Here is a 22,911-nt window from a genome sequence, read left to right on the forward strand (position 1 = left end):
TTACTGATAATGAGGCCACATCCTCGTCCTGTTTGGCAGAGTGGGAAGCTTTGAAAGTGGTCACTCATGGGTTTTGCATTAAATTGGTGGTTGGAGATCATATGCTTATGAACTTTGCTACAATCTCTTGAGCAGTCTTTACTGTCCAACCCGGACAGAGCAGCAGATCTCCAGGCCATTAAATGTTCCCATTTAGACACCCTAGACAATTTATATTGTTTTATTATAATGCCTACTGAACTAGGTCCCACAACGAGGATGACAGAACAGGTCAGCTTTTGGCATACCTCGTCAGACTGAGGCTACCAAATTCTGCTCCTATTCAACTGACCGTCCCCTTAGGTGTAATAATGACTTCCCAATTGACCATTAAAGATGCGTTCTGCACCTACTATTAAACTCTGTATGCAGCCCCTGCATTGGTAATGCCTTCAACATTCGTTGCATTCCTTAACCGGCTTCCATCACCTTGACTGTCCCTCATAGCTAAACAAGACCTTGACCTTCCATTGTCATTACAAGAACTCAAGGTAGCCCTACACAACCTGCTCCGGGGAAGACTCTGGGAGCAGATGGACTCCCATTGGAATTCTATACCCTCCATGTGCCTCAGTTTGCACCCGGCTGCTTCAACTTTATACCGCATCCATGGAACGGGGGCATTTACCAGACTCTTCAAATGAAGCCATCATTTACGCGATGCTCAAACCCCATTAGTCTCCTACGGACATGTCTTCGTACAGTCCATTATCAATATACAAAGCAAATTTTTAATCCTTACCAAATTGATGGCTACCTGTAGGCTCCGCAACCTTCCTTTGCTGATACACTCTGACCAAGCAGGCTTCATTCCATGGTTTACCAACCCACACAACTTGAGATGACTTTGGGTAGTCATGGCAGGCTCCTCAGGCATCTTTCCACGGGCTGCATGTATTGCCCTAGATCTAGAAAAAGCCCTCAACTCTCTCCATTGGGACTATATAATGATGGTCCTCAAGGGGATAGGTGCTGGCCCCAATTGGTGTAAATGGATCTTCCTCATATGTGCGAACCAGACAGCTAGTCAAGACAGGGCATTGTCTCCCACGCTTCTTTTCTATAGGCAGAGGCACCCATCAAGATGCCCTCTGTCGCCATAACTTTTTGCAATAGCAATGAAGCCACTGCCGGTTCCACTGGAACAACAAAGTGCAAGGTGGGGTAAACAGCTCAGGACTGCCTTCCATGCAGCAGCATTTTATGCTGATGACATACTTCTTTATGTCAGGGATGCTCAATTAGATATTTCCCCCATGGCTCTCTCCTGACTGAGGTGGTCATTCCGAGTTTGGCGGTCAACACCGAAGTCCGTCCAGCAAGCGGCTGCAGAAAGACCGTCGGCCGAAACGATGGTGTGAAGGAGGCAGCTGCACCACCAACACTGCCACGGCGAGAACATCCCGCCTGCCAAATAACGATTCACAAATCAGCACCGCGTACCCAACATGGCGGCAATCCATTGGCGGTCCGAACCGCTGCAGAGTAAAAAGCCACCACCACCAGAACACTGCACCACATTGGACAATACCATTACCCAACACCTGAGACACATACACACACCTATCCACAGCACTACAAAACACCCCCCACACATACCCAGAACCCTTTGCAACCGGAAACTCTTACAGAGCAAGGCAAGAGCACACTGAAAGGAGGCACTGCACCTAGATACCACAGGCACCATTACACTGAGCACGCATCACACAACACATCACTGCACACAAACACCACAGAGCACACACACATACCACTACACAAACTCACATCAACAAACAGCACACCCAGAATCCCTGCACAACAAACATCCCCACCCACAACACATCCACCGTGGCACCAGCAAAAAACCCACGATTCACAAAAGAGGAGCTCAGGGTAATGGTTGGCGAAATCAACAGAGTGGAGCCGCAACTGTTTGGAGCACAGGTCCAGCAGACATCCATAGCCTAGAAGAACAGCCTATGGCAGAGGATAGTCATCATGGTGAATGCAGTGGGGAACCATCCACGCACAATGGAGAACATCAGGAAGAGGTGGAATGACCTTAGGGGGAAGATACGGGCTATGGCTTCCAGGCACCAAATCGCCGTTATGAGGACAGGTGGTGGGCCCCCACTGGATCCCCCAGAAATGTCACCGTGGGAAGAGACGGTCCTGGCCATACTACATCAAGAAGGGCTGATGGGAATACCTACTGGGCTGGACACTGGTAAGTCTACTGTACTCCCTGGCCAACATGTCCCCGTGCACAGCATGTACCCCCATCACCCTCACACCACCCTAATGTGCACAAACCCACCATGGACCCAATACTCACCCTTGCGTGCCACAGCACCCTACTGACACCATTCCCTCATAGGCCCACCTAGTGCATGGATACCCCACACTGCAGCAAGTACCACATCTACCACAATGCAAAACTCCCTACCCTTGCATCGCTGCTTCATCCACATCATATCACTGCAATTGCACCTTAAACCATGTCACTCCCCATCACCAATAAGTATTAGGAATGCACATCAGTACATGGCAACGACAGTAGTAAGACAAACATTAACTATCCTCCAAAATAGGCCCAGTGTAACATTCCACTGATGGGAACACAAGCAGTGGACTGCTAACTGTCAATGCAATTACTGCCCTGCAAATCCAGTTAATGATGGCATATAACCCTGTGTGTTACTACTACAATACCATCATCTGACACCATACCTCTCATTACACAGGTCTCCCAAGTACTGACACACAGCAGAGGAGCCCAGTGACAGAGATCCCAGGCCTGGAAGCAGGTCCAATAGGTGAGGACTTCCCTGGAAGTATGGATATGGATGACGAACCTGGCCCATCAGGCATGAGTGGTCAGTCCACCACCACCAGCATCACCCTGTACACAAATGAAACCACCTTCCCTGTAGCAGACAATGTACAGCAGAGCCCACCTTCCCATACCTGTGTCCCAAGGTCACATCAAACAACAGTGTGCCCCACTAGACAGGGGCAGGAGTCAACAGTGCAAACCCAAGACAATGACAGTCTTGGTGTCAGTGGGAGGGGGCACAATGCACCAGGGGCACATGCACAGGGGGCAAGGGCCACTGGGAGGGCAATCGTGGGTCAAGGGACGAGGCTCTTACAGGACACGACTGGCCAGGAGGCCGTATCCAGAGTCCTGGGAGCCCACCAGCAAACCCAGGACAAGATGGGCCAGATACTCACCAACATGCACGACACGCAAAGGCTGCAGGGGGAATACCAACAGGAAGCCATGCAGCAGTGGCAGACACTCAATGCCACCATGGTCTCAATATTAAGGGAGTTCAAGGAATTGAACAACATCCTGCCGACATCCTCAACCCAACAGCAGGCCACATCCAGTAGTCAGGCAACACCACTGGCAACAACATCAGCACCTGCTACTGGAAGTGAGGCACAGCAGGAGGACCCATAGGCAACCAGCACCCCTACCCCTGCAGCTGAGGGACCCCCCACAAAAGAGGCCGTCCATCCAGACATCCTCTGCAGGACCTCAGGCCAAGACCAATATCCCCACTAGGAAGCAATCCTCTTTATGATCTGTTACCCTTGTGCGCCACTTTTACACTCTGTTGGCTGCCCAATACCAAGTACACAGCATACCGGGCAAATGGATACAGCACTTGTGAGACAAACATCCGTTCCACCCACTCTGATCAGCACCCACACCAATACCCCACTCAAATGAACTGTGATGTCATACACTTAGGGGCATATTAATACTCTGTTTGCGCCGAATTTGCGTCATTTTTTTCGACGCAAATTCGACGCAAAACTAACTCCATATTTATACTTTGGCGTTAGACGCGTCTAGCGCCAAAGTTCATGGAGTTAGCGTCATTTTTTTGCGTGAACACCTTCCTTGCGTTAATGATATGCAAGGTAGGCGTTCCCGTCTTAAAAAATGACTCCGATGCATATGCGTCGTATTTATACTCCCGGGCAAAAATGACGCCCAGGAGTGGGCGGGTCTAAAAAACCCGCATTAGCGCGGGATTTTAACGCCTGGGTCAGGGCAGGCGTTAAGGGACCTGTGGGCTCAGAATGAGCCCAGAGGTGCTCTCCCCTGCCCCCAGGGACACCCCCTGCCACCCTTGCCCACCCCAGGAGGACACCCAAGGATGGAGGGACCCACCCCAGGGACATCAAGGTAAGTTCAGGTAAGTATTTTTTTTAAATAGTTTTTGTGGCATAGGGGGGCCTGATTTGTGCCCCCTACATGCCACTATGCCCAATGCCATTGGGCAAGGGGGCATGACTCCTGTCTTTGCTAAGACAGGAGTCATTTCAATGGGGGTTGGGCGTCGTAAAAAAATGGCGCAAATCGGGTTGAGGCGATTTTTTTTGCCTCAGCCTGACTTGCACCATTTGTGGACGCCCATACGCCATTTTCCCCCTACGCCGGCGCTGCCTGGTGTACGTCGTTTTTTTTAACGTACACCAGACAGCGCCGGCGGCTAACGCCGGCTAACGTCATTCAATAAATACGGCGCCCGCATGGCGCTTCAGAATGGCGTTGGCCGGCGCTAATTTTTTTGACCCCCACCCAATACCAAGTACACAGCATACCGGGCAAATGGATACAGCACTTGTGAGACAAACATCCATTCCACCCACTCTGATCAGCACCCACACCAATACCCCACTCAAATGAACTGTGATGTCATACACTTAATAAACACAAATTCACACAAGTCATGGTGCACGTCTCTTCATTGTATGTAGTGGCAATCCTGTTACCAAGCAGCAAATAACTACACATGTCAGCACCACAATAATGTTGAAGTGATAGATGTAGTGGGACACCCAGGCAGGTGTGTAAGTAAATCCAAATTGGAATGATTTCCAGTGTCAACGATGGCAACAGACAATACAGAAATCAGCTTGCAAACAGAGATGTGACCAGAAGAGGGAAAATGAAATGGAATCAGGCACAAATTTGCAAAGCATGTAATTGCCTATTGTTCACCTCCCTGAGTGCTCAGGAACAGGTACTTGCCACACAGCAGCTGACAATGCAGCATGGCATGCCTTCACAGCAGGACAAGACTGATAATTCACCCTAACATATCCCCAAACAGGCAGACTGTGAACACTAAAACTTTGGTACAGCAATAAGCTGTACCGCAACGGCACCAGCATTCCACACATGTTCTTAGCAGCAGTGCATTACCTTATATCGGAAACCAAGATGGAAGGCTGTTGTCCCCACAAACACCTTGATGCATGCAAATACTGGCTAGTGACTGGCTTCAGCAATACATCTTCCATGTGCAGATGACATACAATTCACACATAGCTGGACATCATTGAGAGTAGTGATGAATCAGGTCAGTCCTGTTGTCATGTGCCTCATCCTCATCTGCCTCCCCTCAGCATCAGAGTCCCCGGCCCTAAACACTGCACCAGCATCAATGTCCCCCTCCTCCAACAGTGGGATGTGCCTTCTGAGGGCCAGAATATGGAGCATGCAGCATTCAACAATGATCTTGCAGACTTTCCTTGGTCGGTAGTGTAGGGCACCACCAGACACATGAAGGCAATGAAATCTAGCTTTCAAGAGACCGAAGGTCCACTCCATCACTAGTTTTGTCCGGCCATGTGCCTCATTGTACCTGTTCTCCCCTCTTGTAGTTGGATGCCTCAAAGGTGTCAGGAGCCAGGGCAGGTTGGGGTATCCGGAGTCACCTGTGTGGAAAAGGGAACATGACCATAGGTAGCAATGCTAGGCAGAGTGCTGACTGTGTTATGAGGGGTACAAATGTCTGACATGGAGGGCAGTACACATACCTATGAGCCGGGCCCTTTCTCCCTGTAGCTGTGACATCATTGCAGAGACACTGCTGTCCCTCAGGACGTAGGAATCATGTACTGATCCTGGGAATTTTGCATTCACTTGTCTTATGTACTCGTCTTCAAGACACACCAATTGTACATTGAGCGAATATATACTGTTTCTGTAGATCTGTTCATTGGTCCTCGGAGGTACCAAGGTGATGTGAGTCCCATCAATGGCCCCAATTACACGTGGGACATTTGATATGTTGTAGAAGGCTGCTTTTACAGTGGGCAATTCTGGACGCTGTGGGAACCTAATGTACTTATGCACATGCTTGAGTAGGGCATCCAGCACATCCTGCAACACCTTACTGAACTGGGGCAGTGAAAACCCTGCAGCCAGTCCCACTGTAACCTGAAAAGAGTCACTGGCCAGAAAATGCAGGACTGACAACACCTGGACTGTTGGATGAATTGCATGGGGATTTCTCAAACCCGGTAGGAGGTCTGGCTTCAACTGGGCGACCAATTCCCCCATGCACAAACGTTTCAGTCGATAGGTCATGATGATGATGTGGCGCTCTTCCATGGTAACAAGATCTATGGGTGACCGGTAAACTGGTGCATTCCTCATCACTCCATTGTGGCAATATCTGTGCGGGGACACAAATAACAACCTGGGAACCACCCACAATGTAGGGCACCAAGTATGACATACGACATTCACGAAGTGTAATTAATGCAAGTTGGCTGTCATGTTGTGGGAAGACACATTACTCCACACTCCATTCCTAACCAGATGATGGCACATGATCCCTGTGGCAATGGATGTATACAGGACATGTACACGTACACCTTCCATGTGTTCCACTTTACTGATCATATATGCTGATGACTGTAGTGACAAATGGGGTGATGTCACTACATGTGAGTCCTGATGTATCTATTTGTGACGAAATGCAGGTAATTATGCAGTGTGCACCCAGGACAGTAATTTTAAGGACTAATATGGCATCCGCCTATCTGGCATTCATTGTACAGCTGGAAGTGACCTCGTTCCGCCGGCGGAAGTCGTCATGGCGGAAGGCGATCTGAACCGCTGTGCAACTCCCCATTGGTTTACATTAACGTCTATGGGAGACTAAGACCAATGACGATCACCGCCGGAAGTGATGGTCATGACCTCTGTGGTCGTAACCGTCATTTTGTATGGGCCAGCTCACTTGACTCCTGGTTTTCGGGCAAGACAGACCTCCACTTCATGTGCTGCTGTGTCCTGTCACTTAGAACAACGATGGCATGCACTGCAGGGGATAAGGCCCCAGCCTTCACTACGGAGGAACTGGAGAAACTGGTGGAAGGGGTCCTACCCCTGTATGAGCGGTTGTACGGTGCTCCAGGGCAACAGGTCAGTACAACATCCTTTGGCCCACATGTCGGGTAGTATTTGACGATGCATTGGTGTGCACATTGACATGTCATGACTGATCAGGTGTTTAGCATGCACAGGATATGTGTGGAATATTGGCATTGTGCATGAGCCCTGTTTGTTGTGTGTCACCAAAGGTTACTGCTGTATTGTTTTAATTAACGTCATATCCCCCCTTTTATGAATGTTACCCATGCAGGTCAGCGCCCACCAGAAAAAAGGGTTATGGAGAGCCATCGCCAAGGAAGTGCGGACCCTGGGGGTCCATAGCTGGCGGAGCACCCACTGCAGGAAGCGGTGGGAGGACCTGAGGCGCTAGGCCTGGAAGACTGCAGAGGCCCAGCTGGGATGGCCTCCCAACGTGGGAGGGGTGTCCGTCGGACCGTGCCCCCCCCAATAGCCCGCATACCGGCAGTGGCGTACACAGAGTTGGATGGGCGCTTGAAGGAAGAACAGCAGCCACAAGTGGATAAGTGTTGACTGTCAGGTGACTACTGCATGGTTGTGTACTGTGACCCTCACTGGATTAAGAATTGACATGGTCAGATGTGATTTAGGGAATGTACAGTCCTGGTTGCACACCCATCATGTAGGAGTGAGTGTCGTTAGCTATGTTGAGCAATGCAGGAGAAGTGGTGGTACTGTGACACACATTCACCTGTAGGTATGGGACTCTCATGTATGCAATGATGTCAATGGCTGCATCCTCCAACTCTACGTGTACTGTTGTTGTACAAGGTGGTCATTTAGGCACTGTATATGTGCAATGACAGGCATGTTATGTGCACATTGCAATTGTCTAACTTGCTACATCAGTGGACCTCTGTAGCACATGTACTCCACACATTCCTGTCAGTTAGTTAGTATTCCCAGTCCCTCTGTGCTCATATTTGTATCATCCTGTAATGGATGACATGTGGATGGGTATGGTCCTGGGCTGGTTTGTTGGATAAGTCATTTATGCAGTTGATAGCCATGTAGTGGTCTTCATTCAGGTGTTTAGGCTGCAGGGATGAGGTGCGTTTGGGTATCGCTTGCATGACACAATAGTATATGATTCCTAAATGGTCTCTTGTTTCCCCAGCAGGGGCTGTAATATTTATTGTTTGTATGTGAAGTGAATGTGTGGATTTACATAATTTCCTCCCTTACTGTTCCTCCCACCCTACTTCTCTCTCTCCACCTCTGTGTATGTGTGCATTAGCATCATCTGGCGAAGGAGGAAGGGCACCGGCTAGTGGGGATGCAGTAGCCCACAGGTCACAGGAGGCGGACACCAGTGAAGCTGAGGGGACCAGTGGGACGGAGGGCGATCGGAGCACCACAGGGGAGACTGGAGCTACCAACACATCTGATTTGGATTCCCCCTCCAATGGAGGCTACCTGGTGGTGGCGGAGCCATCTGGCACCACCCCAGCACCATCCTCGACCGCCACCCCCCTTACCAGCACCTCCCTGTAGCACCACACCTAGTTGCCCGTACCCGCTCAACCTGGAGAGTGCGCGTCTCCTTTGCCGCAGACACTGCTGCCCCTGCCCTAGTCAGCCCTGCTGCCCTCAATGAGGAGGCTATTGACCTCCTGAGGTCCATCTCTGTGGGGCAGACAACAATTGTGAATGCCATCCAGGGACTGGCATCCCAGATGTAGCAGTCCAATGCATTTCTGCAAGGCATTCACAGTGTCTTGTCTAACTACAGAGATTTTTTCAGGCTCTGGCCTCCTCGCTGATGGCAGCCAGTATCCCTTCATCTTCCGTCCCCCCTCCAGCTACCTGTCCAGCTATCCACAACCCCTCTCCCTACACCCATCCAAATCACACCTACATACCAGCATACACCCACTACAACAGACAAGGTGCGAAAAGACAGTCATAGGCGTCAGAAATGTTCCCACAGGCATGCACACACACAACACACATCTGCAGACATAACAACAGACACTTCCCCCACCACCCCCTCCGTTGCAGTCACATCTCCACTCACACCTGCCAGCACTGCATCATCACACACTTGTCCTGCTGCCATGCCTGTCATACCCTCAATTACTACAACAGAAGACTCACAGACACACATCACACACACCACATCCGCACTCACCACAACTACTGTCTCTGCCACCTGCAGCACATCCACCTCACTTGCTCACACCACAGCAATATTCACTCACACATCTCTCATTCCCTCTCCCTGCATCTCTGCACCCCTCCTCCCAATAAATGCAGACGCACACACTCACCCACCCAACATTTAGCCACCACACACATATAGACATTGCACACACCAGCATCCACGTACAGCACACCAACATGTCAGAAGAGCACTCCCTCTATCTCCACTCCCAACCCTCAATCATGTGATCACCCTGTGTCCCTAAGAAAGTTTTTCTTGCTGCCCTTGACCTCTTCCCTACTCCTCCCCCCCATTTTCCCTGTAAACACCATGTCCCCTGTCCCTCTCAGGCCCTTCCACCTCCCATTCATCGGGTGCCCCCTCTGGTGTTTGCCCTGCCCCTCCACCCAGCAAGACATCCACCCCTCCCAGTGCCAAAGTCACCCCACCTAAGCCCAAACCGAAACGTGCCCATTCCACATCCCAGCCTCCCTCACCACCTCCATACCCCTGAGGTGCCTGCCTGTCCCATTGATGCCCCTATGATGTGGAGGCCTATTTGCTGTCAGGAGTCAAGTTGGGCCCATGATTCTCATGGACAATGTGTCCTGCATTTCTGGACAATGGACCTGACATTGGAACATTTTGTATATAGTTTATTTAATTAATTTGTTGTTGAATACAACTGGCCACATTGCTGAGGTTGTCAAGTTGAGATGCTTGTACTGGTTTCCTTCTATATGGTGGTGTACATCTGTGTGCAACGGTGTGTGAGGTCTGTGTATGGATTGTGTCTGTTTTGTTGCATGCGCTGGCTAGCTGGTGTGAGCCATGGGAATGTTGTGATGTGTGTGACTGCTTGCTTGGGTGATTGTATGGGGTGTTGTGTGCATCCGTGTGTATAGTGCTGCATGTGTGGATTTCCTTGATTGTTAGTTGTACGTGTTGTGTCACATGTATAATTGTTTGGATGTGTGTTCACAGCTACTGATTGTGTTTCATTGCAACATTGAGTTCATGGTGTGTGTGTATGTGTGGTGTCGCACAACATGCCTGACTATGCCTGCGTTGAGGTGTTTGTGGTCTAGTTGTCGTTGTGTGGTTATGGTGTGTGTTGGTGTGCATTGTGCTGTATGTTTGGCACGTATCAGCTTGGCTTGATGTGTGTATTGGGTACTTGCCATTGACGTATATTGTGTGTGCCTCTGTGTGGCCTTTGCTGTCTGTGCGAGGAATGTGTGTTATGTGTGGGATTGTATCACTGCCATTTCCTCCCCTCTGTGCTAGGTGTGCTTACAGTTGTCGTCTTTGTCATTGTCAGTGGCCCTGAATGTGTATGGCGAGATACAACGCTGGGAAGACTAGCAGTTCGTCTGCCATGGCGGCCGCAGAGGCGTCGCTGTGCCTGGAGGTGGGTGTCTCCTTTTGTAATTTTTGTGTTGGGACTTGGAATATGGCGGGCGAGCCATTGGCTTCCGCCAGCCTGAAGTTGGCTTCCGCCGCCGGATGCTGCTCGTCGGCTGTGGCGGTGCTGTCGGTGAGTTGTCTGTGTTGTATTGGGTTCACCGCCTTACTCGTTATATGGCGGTCTGCACTGCCACCCTGCCGGCGGTCAAACGACCGCTGCCGGCATTGCGGTTCAGTTACTGCCAAAACTCGGAATGATCCCCTGAGTTTGAAAAGATCTCCGGACTCAAGGCCAACTGGTTCAAATCCTGCATCTTCCCTCTTATTGCTGATTACGCACTCCCAGCATCCCTTCAATTAGATTCTCAAATTCAACATGAATTGATCATATGTAAATACTTTGGAATTATTGTATATCATACATTAGAGGAGTTACGAGATGGTAAACTGGGCATAGCACTGAAGACACAATTCACCTTTTGGACAACCTTGCCTTTATCTGTTATGGCAGGGTCGATTAAAATGATAGCGCTGCCCCACCTTTTATATTTTTTGTCAATCTTCCCTTAGCACCTCTCTTTCCCCCACCCCTCCCACTAGATACAACACTTGCTGAATTTATCTGGCACAGGGGCCGTGAGTGACTGGCATTTACCAGCCCTTAACTTACAACTGAAGTGGGAGGCCTGGAACTTCCAGATTTTGAACAATGCTATCTCACATCCCATTTACAATGGCCACTGGCCTCCCTGCAGAAGAGCGCAGACCGAGCTTGATACATACCATAATCCTTTCCCCGAAGGCTTCCCCTAAGGTCCCTCTTCTGCTCTCCCTAGCATTATACTGCATCTGATGGTCATGTGTGTTCAACAGGGACAGATCTCTCTACTCCCCCATCTCTTAGGCTTAGTACTTGGCAATAACTGCATATCCCAATCACACATAGAGGCAGGGGCTGAACAGAGAATTGTGACTATCCCTGATTTGTTTTTGGCTGGTAAAGAATTAACATTTAATACTCTGAGAATGGACTATATGGTCCCTCCAGGCCCAGAGAACGTATGCTCAAGTTAAATTAAATTAAACAAGTTCTGGGAATAAGATTCCTTGTGAGAGACATAGAACTTTCCTTTAATACTGTCATACAGGCATTTTACACCCTACGAGAGAGCACACACCAGGGGGCTTAGTAAAAGCCTCCTGCGCCACCGGTGCATCACTTTTTGTGATGCACCGGTGGTGCACAGTCCATATCTAAAAGGCGACGCAAAGCCACTTTGTGTGGCTTTTCATGGCCTGGTAGAAATGGTGTAAAGCAAAGCAGTGCAAGTTGCTTCCTCAACTTACACTGCGTCAGGGAGGCGTTCCATAGGCATTGCAGTGGGTTTTCCCACACGACACCCATGGGTTTGGCACATTTCCAGATTTACAAGGCATTGTAAACCTGGAAATGCGTCAAAATCTTATGCCTCCCTAGTGGAGATGCAACAAGGAAAATATATTTCGCCAGTGCAGGGGGAAAGAACAGAAGTGCACAGGGCCATATTTATACTTTTTGACGCAAAACTGCGCTAACGCAGTTTTGCGCCAAAAAAATTAGCGCCGGCTAACGCCATTCTGAAGCACCATGCAGGCACCGTATTTATTGAATGACGTTAGCCGGCATTAGCCGCCGGCGCTGTCTGGTGTGCGTTAAAAAAAACGACGTACACCAGGCAGCGCCGGCGTAGGGGGAAAATGGCATATGGGCGTCCACAAATGGTGCAAGTCAGGCTGAGGCAAAAAAATCGCCTCAACCCGATTTGCGCCATTTTTTTACGACGCCCAACTCCCATTGAAATGACTCCTGCCTTAGCAAAGACAGGAGTCATGCCCCCTTGCCCAATGGCCATGCCCAGGGGACTTATGTCCCCTGGGCATGGTCATTGGGCATAGTGGCATGTAGGGGGGCACACATCAGGCCCCCCTAAGCCACAAAAAAAAAAAAAAAAAAATACTTACCTGAACTTACCTTAATGTCCCTGGGGTGGGTCCCTCCATCCTTGGGTGTCCTCCTGGGGTGGGCAAGGGTGGCAGGGGGTGTCCCTGGGGGCAGGGGAGGGCACCTCTGGGCTCATTCTGAGCCCACAGGTCCCTTAACGCCTGCCCTGACCCAGGCGCTAAAATCCGGCGCTAATGCGGGTTTTTTAGACCCGCCCACTCCCGGGCGTCATTTTTGCCCGGGAGTATAAATACGACGCATATGCATCGGAGTCATTTTTTAAGACGGGAACGCCTACCTTGCATATCATTAACGCAAGGAAGGTGTTCACGCAAAAAAATGACGCTAACTCCATGAACTTTGGCGCTAGACGCAAATTCGGCGCAAACGGAGTATAAATATGCCCCACAGTATCTTGTAGACATGGCACATTCCTAAACCTTTCCCTGTGGTGCAGGGCAGAGCAGCAAGGTCTGCATCACAAATTTAAATTTTCACTCTCACAAACGCTTCTACTTTTCTCTTTGTCCACTGAAAATGTTTCTCCCTTTCCTCATCAGCTCCCTCAAAGGATGTGTTTTTTGTACAACATTCTGCACAAACTTTGAATAATATTGCACCGACCCCTTGAAATACCTCACCTGGTCCTTATCCTTAGGGTAAGCGATGTTCTTATTGCTTTCAGCAAATCTGATTTTGGTCTTAGTATTTCAGCAGAGTTTGCACTTCTATCTCCAGAAAGTTGTATTTTTCTTGTTCTTTACAGTTAAACTCGCTTTAATCACCGATCCAAAACACCTTTCGTTGTACCATTCTGCACAAAATATAATTCAGAAAATATAGTATATTACCTTAATAGTTAAACAATTGACTCGTAATTCTCTGAAGTACACTCACTGCAGAAGCAAATCCAAAAGGAAGTTGAATGAATTGAACTAAACCTTTGGATATGATGACAGCTCTTAGAGACACAGAGTCTAGGGAGGCTACTCACAAACTGTATTTTGTAGTATATTTATTAGTACTAGTGTTAACAAACCTCCCCCCAACTGAGAAGATCTCTTCACTCATACACATAGGTTTTAGTAGTAAATGTGGGCGGGACAAAGGGAGTGACTGGAAAACAGGGAATACTTCCTACAAAATGGGAGGGGTTAAGAGAGGAGTAAGGAGAGATTAAGGGGAAGTTAAGGAGGTGTTCAGAGAAGGACATGCACCCACTCACAAAAGAGTAAGCCCATTTTTATTCACAAACTGCTCTCCTATAGTTAGAACTGTCAAATAAGATCCAAACAAAACAGTCATAAATCTACTCCAGCTCAGAGCTGGAGTAAGTTCAGCACCTTATATGGTCACCCGGGAAAAAGCCATTACAACACGGCTGTTACCCCGAATAGCCTTTATCACGCATGTTTTACAACGCATGTGTCATTACCACGAATAGCCTTAACCACTCATACCATTACAACAAATTATTTTATAAAGATATGCATGGTAAAGGGCTATGTGTGGTAATGGTGGTATAGGCTATCGGAGTTGAGATTCTTCCATTTCCTCTGAACGACCTGTGCCGCGCCTCAGAGGAGCTGGCTCTTCGTTTTGGATAGGTAGGTAAGGGGGATTGGGCCTGGGAGAAGTGGGAGGGGTGGGCAGGTACTGTTTTAGGGGTTGGGCAGTGGGAGGGTACAGTTTTAGGGGGGGGGACAGTTTTTGGGGTTGGAGCAGGGGGTACGGTTTTAGGGTGGGGGGACGGTCTTTGAGCTTGGGGCAAGGGGCGGGGTGGGGGTACGGTTTTAGGGCTCAGGGCAGGGGGCAGGGACCGTGTTAGGGCTTGGAGCGGGGGGACAGTTTTAGAGGGGCAGGGGGTCGGTTTTCAGGCTTGGGACGGGGGATGGTTTTAGAGCTCAGGGCTTGAAGCAGAGGACGGTTTTAGAGTGGGGGCATGGTTTTCATGCTAGGAGCAGGAGGTGGGGGACGGTTTTAGAGCTCAGGGCAAGGGGTAGGGGATACTGTTTTTGGGTTCAAGACAGGGGTCAGGTAGTTTTCAGAAGTGCTGGGGGCCTGGGGTTGTCACACTGGGGTCCATATTTAGGGCTTAGGGTAGGGGTCGGGTAGTTTTTAGAAGGGCTGGGGCCCGGGGGTGGTGTCACACTGGGGTCTTGTTCTAGGGCTTAGGACAGGGGCAGATAGTTTTTAGAATGGCTAGGGTCTAAGGGGCGGAGGGGGGGTGTCACACTGGGGTCTTGTTTTACGGCAGGGGTCTGGTAGTTTTTAGAAGGGCAGGAGGTTAGGGGAGTTGCACCAGGGACTGCGTTTAGGACTCATGGCAGGGGTCTTGGCAAGCCTTCACCACGCATATGCCTTTAACAATCATACTTTTCCAAAGTAATTTGTTGTCAAGGCATGCGTGGTGAAGGTTTTGCGTGTTAATGGCATTCTCGCTGTAACGCCCGCCTGGTAACAGCATGCGTTGCAACGGAATGCGTTGTTCCGTCATATAACCGGGCACCCACTGGTCCTGCAAAAACCTTCCACAGAAAATAATTGAGGTACGGCCTAAAAAGAAAACTGCACATGAACTAATGTTAAAATGAATTACATTCTTTACACACATTTTCATTATTTAAGTACATTGTTATTTAATGTTAAAAATGTGTCTAAAATTATAATACAATTATTTTATTTTCAACTATTTTATTGACCCTTTTTAAATTGTAAAATTCATGTAACAATAATAGTTATTAAAAAAATAACTTAATTGGCTTTTAATACATTTTATACATCACTTCTAATAATGTTAGTACCTTATGGGCTATATATTTTTAGACTTTAGGTGGGAATTTCAGAATTTAAGCTTTAGAATTTTTTTAATTTAATATATTCAAAATAGTAAAATTATTAATTCAAAATTAGGGTATTAATGCTGCAATACTTTATATTGATCTACATTTAAAATAAATTATACAATTAATTCACATTAATATTAAACATATGCAGGAAAAGAGGCTTTTTGTCGGTTCCCCCCACTTTTTGCCCCCATTTGGAGTACTAGCTGCTGGTTAATGACTCTGAAAGTGCAATGGAGCCTGCTAACCAGGCCTCATTGTCAGTGCTCTCTCCCTAAATTGGAAACAGTGAATTGATATCCCCAGTTGGCACCCAGGGCATGGGTGGTAAAGGGGTCCCCAGGGCCTGAAGCATTGTTTGTGCCACCCTGAGTAAACTACTGACAGCAGGCTTACCGTTGTAGGCTGTAGGAGCAGTGTAAACTGCTCGAACTCAACTGTGCCAACAACATGTGTTGCCAAGCCCATGTACTATATTTAATGTATCTCAGTCACCCTAAGGAAGGCCTCCTGAGCCAAGAAGGCAGTGTGCATTATATTAAAGGTGTGGAAATGTAATTGCAAGTTGATATGCCCCGGTTGGGGGCCTCTCCATTAAAGACTACTATAAGTGAATGACGGTCCATGGGCTCAGCTCCATTATGGTAATGCTAAAATTAACTTACCTTCCCACCCCTGACATGAATCTCGTATAAAAGGCGATGTGGCATGGAGCCAGAAAGCAACCTTAGATGTTGCCCACAGTGTTACCCCAGTTTTCCTGTGCTCTAGCTGCCAGCTCGCAGCTGCTGTCACCCAGCTAGGACTCTGACACTCTGGACAGTAGTGTGAACACCCCCAGAAATCAGGACAGTTGCCTGTATGGGAAGGAGGTCACACCTCCTTCCCTTCCTCCCCAAAAGGCTAGTGAAGTGGCACATCAAGGCGGTGAGCTTCAAAGGATGCACCACCTCTGATATGCAAGCAGGCTGTCCCCCAGTGGAGGACAAAGCCACCCCCGTGCCCCAATGCACATTTACATCCCGCAAGCAGGAAAATTAGTTAGTCAGTAGGCATACACCCCAAAAAGGCTAGCCACGCCTCTAGGGTGGGCAGCCTGGTCTGTACAGCTAAGGAAGACTTCTGACATCTTGGTAAGTGGCAAAATAGAGGGTTATGGGTAGAAAAGATGCCACAACCCAAATTGTGTGGTGACCTCAGTGGCGGATTAGCCGTTGGGGCTAGTAGCCCATTGGCTACTTGCACCCACACCCCTACAGCCCCTAAATGTAGGATTTAAGGGGCTCCCCTGGCACCAGAACCTCAGATCTGCAACTGCCTTCTGATTTGGCAGTCCAGCCCCTGCTGTCATCCTCGTATTCAGGACTTTTGAGGCAATTCTTTTCTTTGTTCCTGTACCAGCTGACACCAGGCATTCCTCCAGCAGTCCAGAAAAGACTGCAGCTAAGTGACTAGTATTCTCCAGGGAGTTTGTTCTTTGAGCGGCGCTCTTTCCTAGAACAGCTGGTGTATTTCAGACCTCGAGTGCTTATCTTGAAGAGACAAATGCATTTCTGAACATTCTACATTATTATTGTAGTTACTTGCCTAAATGTGTTTCAGGAAATCTGCTTGAGCTCAAGTACTACAAAAAGTGACAGTGCAATTTTAAAAGAGCATTTACGTGACTTTTCTTTCTCTATTAGCATAACTCTTGGATTTAAATTGTGCCATTCATGCCTGTGTTTCAGGTTTGAAGAATTTGCTTTTGAAGGGTTTTTCACACACACAGTGAAACCAAAGCAAAATGTGCCACCCTAACTGCTTAAACCCAGAGTGGACATTTGTATTTCTTGGATTATTTTTGTTCCTTTTAGTTTAACCCTATGCATGCAGGAAAGTTATACGTGATATAATTAATGCCCTTGTTTGTCTTTCTTGTGCATGATAAGTGCAACCACAGTTCTAATTGTAGTGTGCAACAGTGAATCTCTGTGAAGCCAGCCCTAGTGTCTCAGTACTTATTGTTATGGTACTCAGTTTGGGTTTTTGGTAATGCAGTGTTAGTAATTGTGCCATCAGTTATTATTATCCAAGAAAAGTGCTGGAGCATCCCAGTGTTCTTCTACCGCTCCCATGCCCATATCAGAAAGAGAGATTCAGTTTCAAGGAAGTTGAGTGCACTAACTCCACTATCACTCTGTCAACAACGACCTGCCCCCCCAAAGATACAGGGTGCCTGGCTGGACCGGCAAGACGTGTCAGTGTTTTGTCTCTTTCTCTTCCACTCCCTGTTTCCTTTTGGGACACCTGCCGGGGTTTCTGTGTCCAGCAGGAAGTGCCGAGAGGTGTTCCAGGAGGTCAGAGGCATACCATCGCCCCTGCAGACATCCTGCTTTTCAGGTGAGTGGCCTCGTCTCGACAAATGCATTGTGGGAAGTGTAGTCCATCTCCCTGTCAAGTTACAGTTGGGTACCATTTTCCACTGGACTTCTGGAATAGGAGAGCCACTGCCAACGCTTGTTGGTGGCCAGTCCGTTCATCACCACCTTTACTCAACGCTGCAACACAAGGGCACACCACAACACCTTCAGCCGACGTCACCTGTGGCTCCATTGTCGAGCTTTTGCATGTATTTCCCTCACCCGCAGCTTCTCGGTGGTAAAACCAGCAACCTCAGCTTCCATTTAGCACCAAGGATAGCCAAGCACAGCACTCGAGACACCTGAGCTAGGTGGAGATTTCTGCCTGGAGAATCCTGGTCCTGGGCCCCCACAAGCTTAATCCCCAGTGGGCTCCCACAAACTCGACCTGGAAGTGACAGAGTGTCACAAGTACCATTTTTCAGCACCCGTGGCTCCTTCGTTCAGCACCAACGACAGCCAGGACACCCCTGCTCCTGAACCCCACAAACAGGGAAAATTAGTCTGACTGTCGAAGCTTGGTCCTGTGACCCGCACAACCTTAACTACCAGTGGGTTCCTCTGAACTCACCCTGCAAGTGATCGAATGTCACCAGTGGTTTTTCCCATTGACCTCAATGGTAAAGTTTGGGAGCTTGTGAATGTATTGATTTTATTTCCACTCTAAAATCCATCACTGTGGTTATACATTTTAGATTTACTTTGTTTTGGTGTCTAAAATTTTTATAAAAATCTGCTTTATTTTTATAAATTGGTGTCAGATTTGTTTAAAGTTGTGTCAATTAGTTATCCATTTTGGTACTCTGAAATGCTTAACACCTGTTACTCTAGTAAATCCTGACTGCTCTTTATCATGCTACCACAACTGAGCTAAGGATTTGTTAGTGTGAATCCAAAGATCAATATTTGGGGAATTGTGAGAGTACTGCATTTTAAAGTCTAACCAGCTTCACTGCATAATACTCTACCTTCACACACCATAAAATATTTGTCCTAAGTGTTAATAAACGTTTATACTTTCCCCTATACTTTACCATTGGGTGATCTCTGCCCTGATTGCAGAGGACCCTACTGTGTGTGTGTGTGTGTGTGTAACACAGTGGTAAAGTCACTACTACTTTTAGCTTTATGGTTGCTTTGACATTTTTACTGACTGCACCCCCTATACACCCCTCTATACTATGGGGTGGAGACATGTAAGTCTACACTTTTGAGTAACTTTACTCTTGTAAATGGCGAACAGCCAAAAGTAGGAAATAAACTCAAAACTTGCAGTAAATCTTCACATGTGCATATACTTTTGTAACTAGGCCATGAGTGTAGTTTGATCTGGGAGTATGCACACCTTGGGTCTAACTTCTAAAAAATACTTTCTGACATCTAACATTAGTACCATTCCACTAATGTTAGATAGTTGAAAACTGAACATGATGATTTTACAATTGAGACTCCTGAGAGCTACATAAAATCACAAATTGTCATCTGATGTTTTAGTGATAAGCACTGAAGATACCCACTCGGCCCACCTCAATTGGTTCAATAACTGCATCTGACACCATTTCTGCTAGCATTTTCCTCATCTCTTCCCTTGCTGGTACTGGTACTCTCCTAGCTTTGTGCCTATCCAGTACATAGCCCTTAAACAACCCTAAACTTTATCAAAAAAGTGCCCAGGACCCTTCACTATCTCATCTACACTGGTGTCCTCTATAACCATTACTATGTCTCTTCCCTATGGTTGATAATGATGTCTAAGTCAAACTTATTTATCCACCCCAAAATTGGTGGAACAGTCTTTGCCACCTATACTTTTCCTTGCCTTAATTCCTCTGCATTCACTGGCTGACCACATGTACCCTACCATCTCAATGGTACTTCCATGGTATTCTTTTGTTACCTTTCTCACATATTCTTTCAGTATGATCAGGGCCACTGGAATTATGCGATTTTGAGGCTGCGGCGATTTACACATAATTATAGATTTTGGATTTTGCCACGTAATCTGTGATCTACAGCAAAATCTACAGATTTTTTTTAAAAAGTAGGTTCTAGCTCAAATGGTTCAAAAGTTACTAAAATGTAGCAATGCATGTTGCAGCGCAGCGAAAGACCCTTTGCAAAGCTGGGCTTGACCCCTTTTTGTTGCTTATTCCTATATTTGGGTATTAAAATTGTACTAATGAGGTGCAACCAATGCCCAGCCAGTGTTACCAAGTTTAAAAATGATGAAATGACGAAGTAGTACTATTACAAAATGTGCCGCATTATGCTGCATATTTTTGCTATTTCTTGTTGCATAATTTACTCAGCCCTGATGCATAATTTGGCCCTCTCCTGCCGCATAATTCCAGTGGCCCTTAATATAACAGTGTAAAGCTCTCCAGAGTCATCTTATCTCTGACTGTAAAATCTGCCTTTATCTGCACTGCCTGCCTGTCCCTTCTGTCTCACACAAAGTATTCTCACAGCCTCTTGTTTGTCCTCATCATCTTACTACTTATTTCCCAACACATCCTGAAAAATGCCCTCTAATCCTGCAATGTCCCCAGTCTCTATTGACAGTGATGCAAAATTTTGGATCAGAAGTGTGAAACTGACTTCCACATGTGCTGCAACCCTTTCACCCAAGATTTTTACTGAAATCCCTTTTTTGACTGTTAAACTTATATCTTGCCTAGGCCCACATTTCACATTCACATAGTTAACTTCACTCTACTGTTTAGCTGCTTTTTCCTACTCTAAGCATTCCATCTCTTTCATACAAGTGTTAGACTCCTCAACTCGTTTTTGCAATCTTGGTAGCCTTTTGGGTGTCGGATTCCTTGCCATCCATAGCCTCTCCTGAATTTGTATACTTGCCCATTGCACAGTCTATTGGTCTCTCATAACTTAATCAGTCATAACACCAGTTAGCACATGATAGTCAGATCATACAATCTTGCTCCAAACTTCTCCATGCATTTGTTGAGTCTTTATGGCTGTGTATAGAATGTGTGCCTAGAACTTTGACAAGTTAACAGATTCAACAACCATGTTTTCCATCAAAGCTTTGACTTATTAGCATATATATCCAAAATGTCATGACCTTGCTGATCTTTAGCTATTGCCAAGTACTTGAAAATGTGCTGTCCTTCTTTACAAAGGGCACTTATGGGAATGGCTTTCTTTCTATTGGAGCTAAAGTCTACACCATCAAGGCAACCAAGTCATTTTCAAACAAATCCTCCCATTCTTCCCAAATTATGGATTGTGCCGTGGTTGTGCAAGAAAAACTGATGGCAGAATGATACCTAAAGTATACATGTTGGTGTGGAGTAAACTGTAAGGAGTGTACAAAAAAAGTCAGAATAAGGTACTGATGCAAGGAAATGCCTCTTTTGTATGGTCACCCCCATGTTTTTGGACTGATGCTGCTGGTTTTTCGACTTGGAGAGTGTGCAAAGTTCTGCTAACCAGACCTCATTGCCTGTGCTCTTACCCTTAAACTGGTATGTCAAACTGGCTCTTACCAATAGGCTAAGCTAACTTACCTGTAAGTCCCTAGTAAATGGTACCCAGGGCAGGTAAGTTACGGGGTCCCCCCCAGGGATTGCAGCACGGGGTGTGCCACCCTGGGGACGACATGAATAAAACCAGACTCCCAGCCCACCATACACTGGCTCGAAGAGCAGTGCAAACTGCTAGCATGACTTTGCCATTTACAGTAATGGCAAAGCCAGGCCCCTCCTGGTATATGTGTGAGTCGCCCCTATGGCAGGCATATCAAGTCCTAAGGCAGAGTGCAACCTTTCTCATGGGTAGAGAATGTAATTTTACATGTTCCGATAGTAAAAATGCAAAACGGTTTTTTTGCTGTGAAAAGGCTTGGTCGCCCATCTGGCGAGAACAGAGTTACACCCTGACCCTCAGCTGCGCTTACTCAAGAACGCTGCCACCAAAGTAGATCATCTAGGATATCAAACAACTCGTTACATTAATCCCAACTTGATTCTCAGGTCAAAAGCAATTGTAAACAGTTGCAATGTACAACTTTAGCAAAGTTGCTACTTTGTTGCCTTTAGTCCCCTGTGCCCATACTGGTTGCACACAGGGTCCTGTTGCCAAGTCAGCTTTTTACCGTCCTGGGGAGGTGTGCTAACGACTCCCATGAAAGGATACAATAGGAGGCTACTCTGGAAAGAGGTGTCCCCTCCCTCCTGCAGGAAGCCACATGGGTGTTGGGTCAAAAAGTAAGCTACAAAGGAGAAGTTGCTTTTGGGGGGCAAATGTGTAACACTTGGGAGAGGGGCTGCTCCATTGTTCAAGCAGACAGGCTGGCACTGTGGACAGGAGAGGGGAAACCAGTGACCAAACTGGTTTTCCAGGTGCATGTAGCGCCCCTGGGAGGCACACACCTGCTTTGAGAGAGGGGTCTTGCCATATTGGAAGAGGGCAGAATGGTGCATCTTGGGATGCCCAGATGTCATGCTTCGCTAGAAGTGGTCATCAGGTCAGAAGGAACGTGGTACCCCATTGGCTACCAACCTCAACCTATCCTAACGGCATTTTCTAATCATAAGTAGGGCACCCTGTAGGAGGCTGGACTGGCTTGTAGTGAGTACCAAGGGGTACTTGAACCTTGCACCAGGCCCAGTTATCCCTTATTAGTGTATAGGGTGTCTAGCAGCATAGGCTGATAGATAATGGTAGCTTAGCAGAGCAGCTTAGGCTGAACTAGGAGACGAGTGAAGCTCCTACAGTACCACTTAGTGTCATATGCACAATATCATAAGAAAACACAATACACAGTTATACTAAAAATAAAGGTACTTTATTTTTATGACTATATGCCAAAGTATCTCAGAGTGAACCCTCAGTGAGAGGATAGGAAATATACACAAGATATA

This window comes from Pleurodeles waltl, chromosome 7 (assembly GCF_031143425.1).
Source record: "Pleurodeles waltl isolate 20211129_DDA chromosome 7, aPleWal1.hap1.20221129, whole genome shotgun sequence".
Classification (NCBI taxonomy): Eukaryota; Metazoa; Chordata; class Amphibia; order Caudata; family Salamandridae; genus Pleurodeles; species Pleurodeles waltl.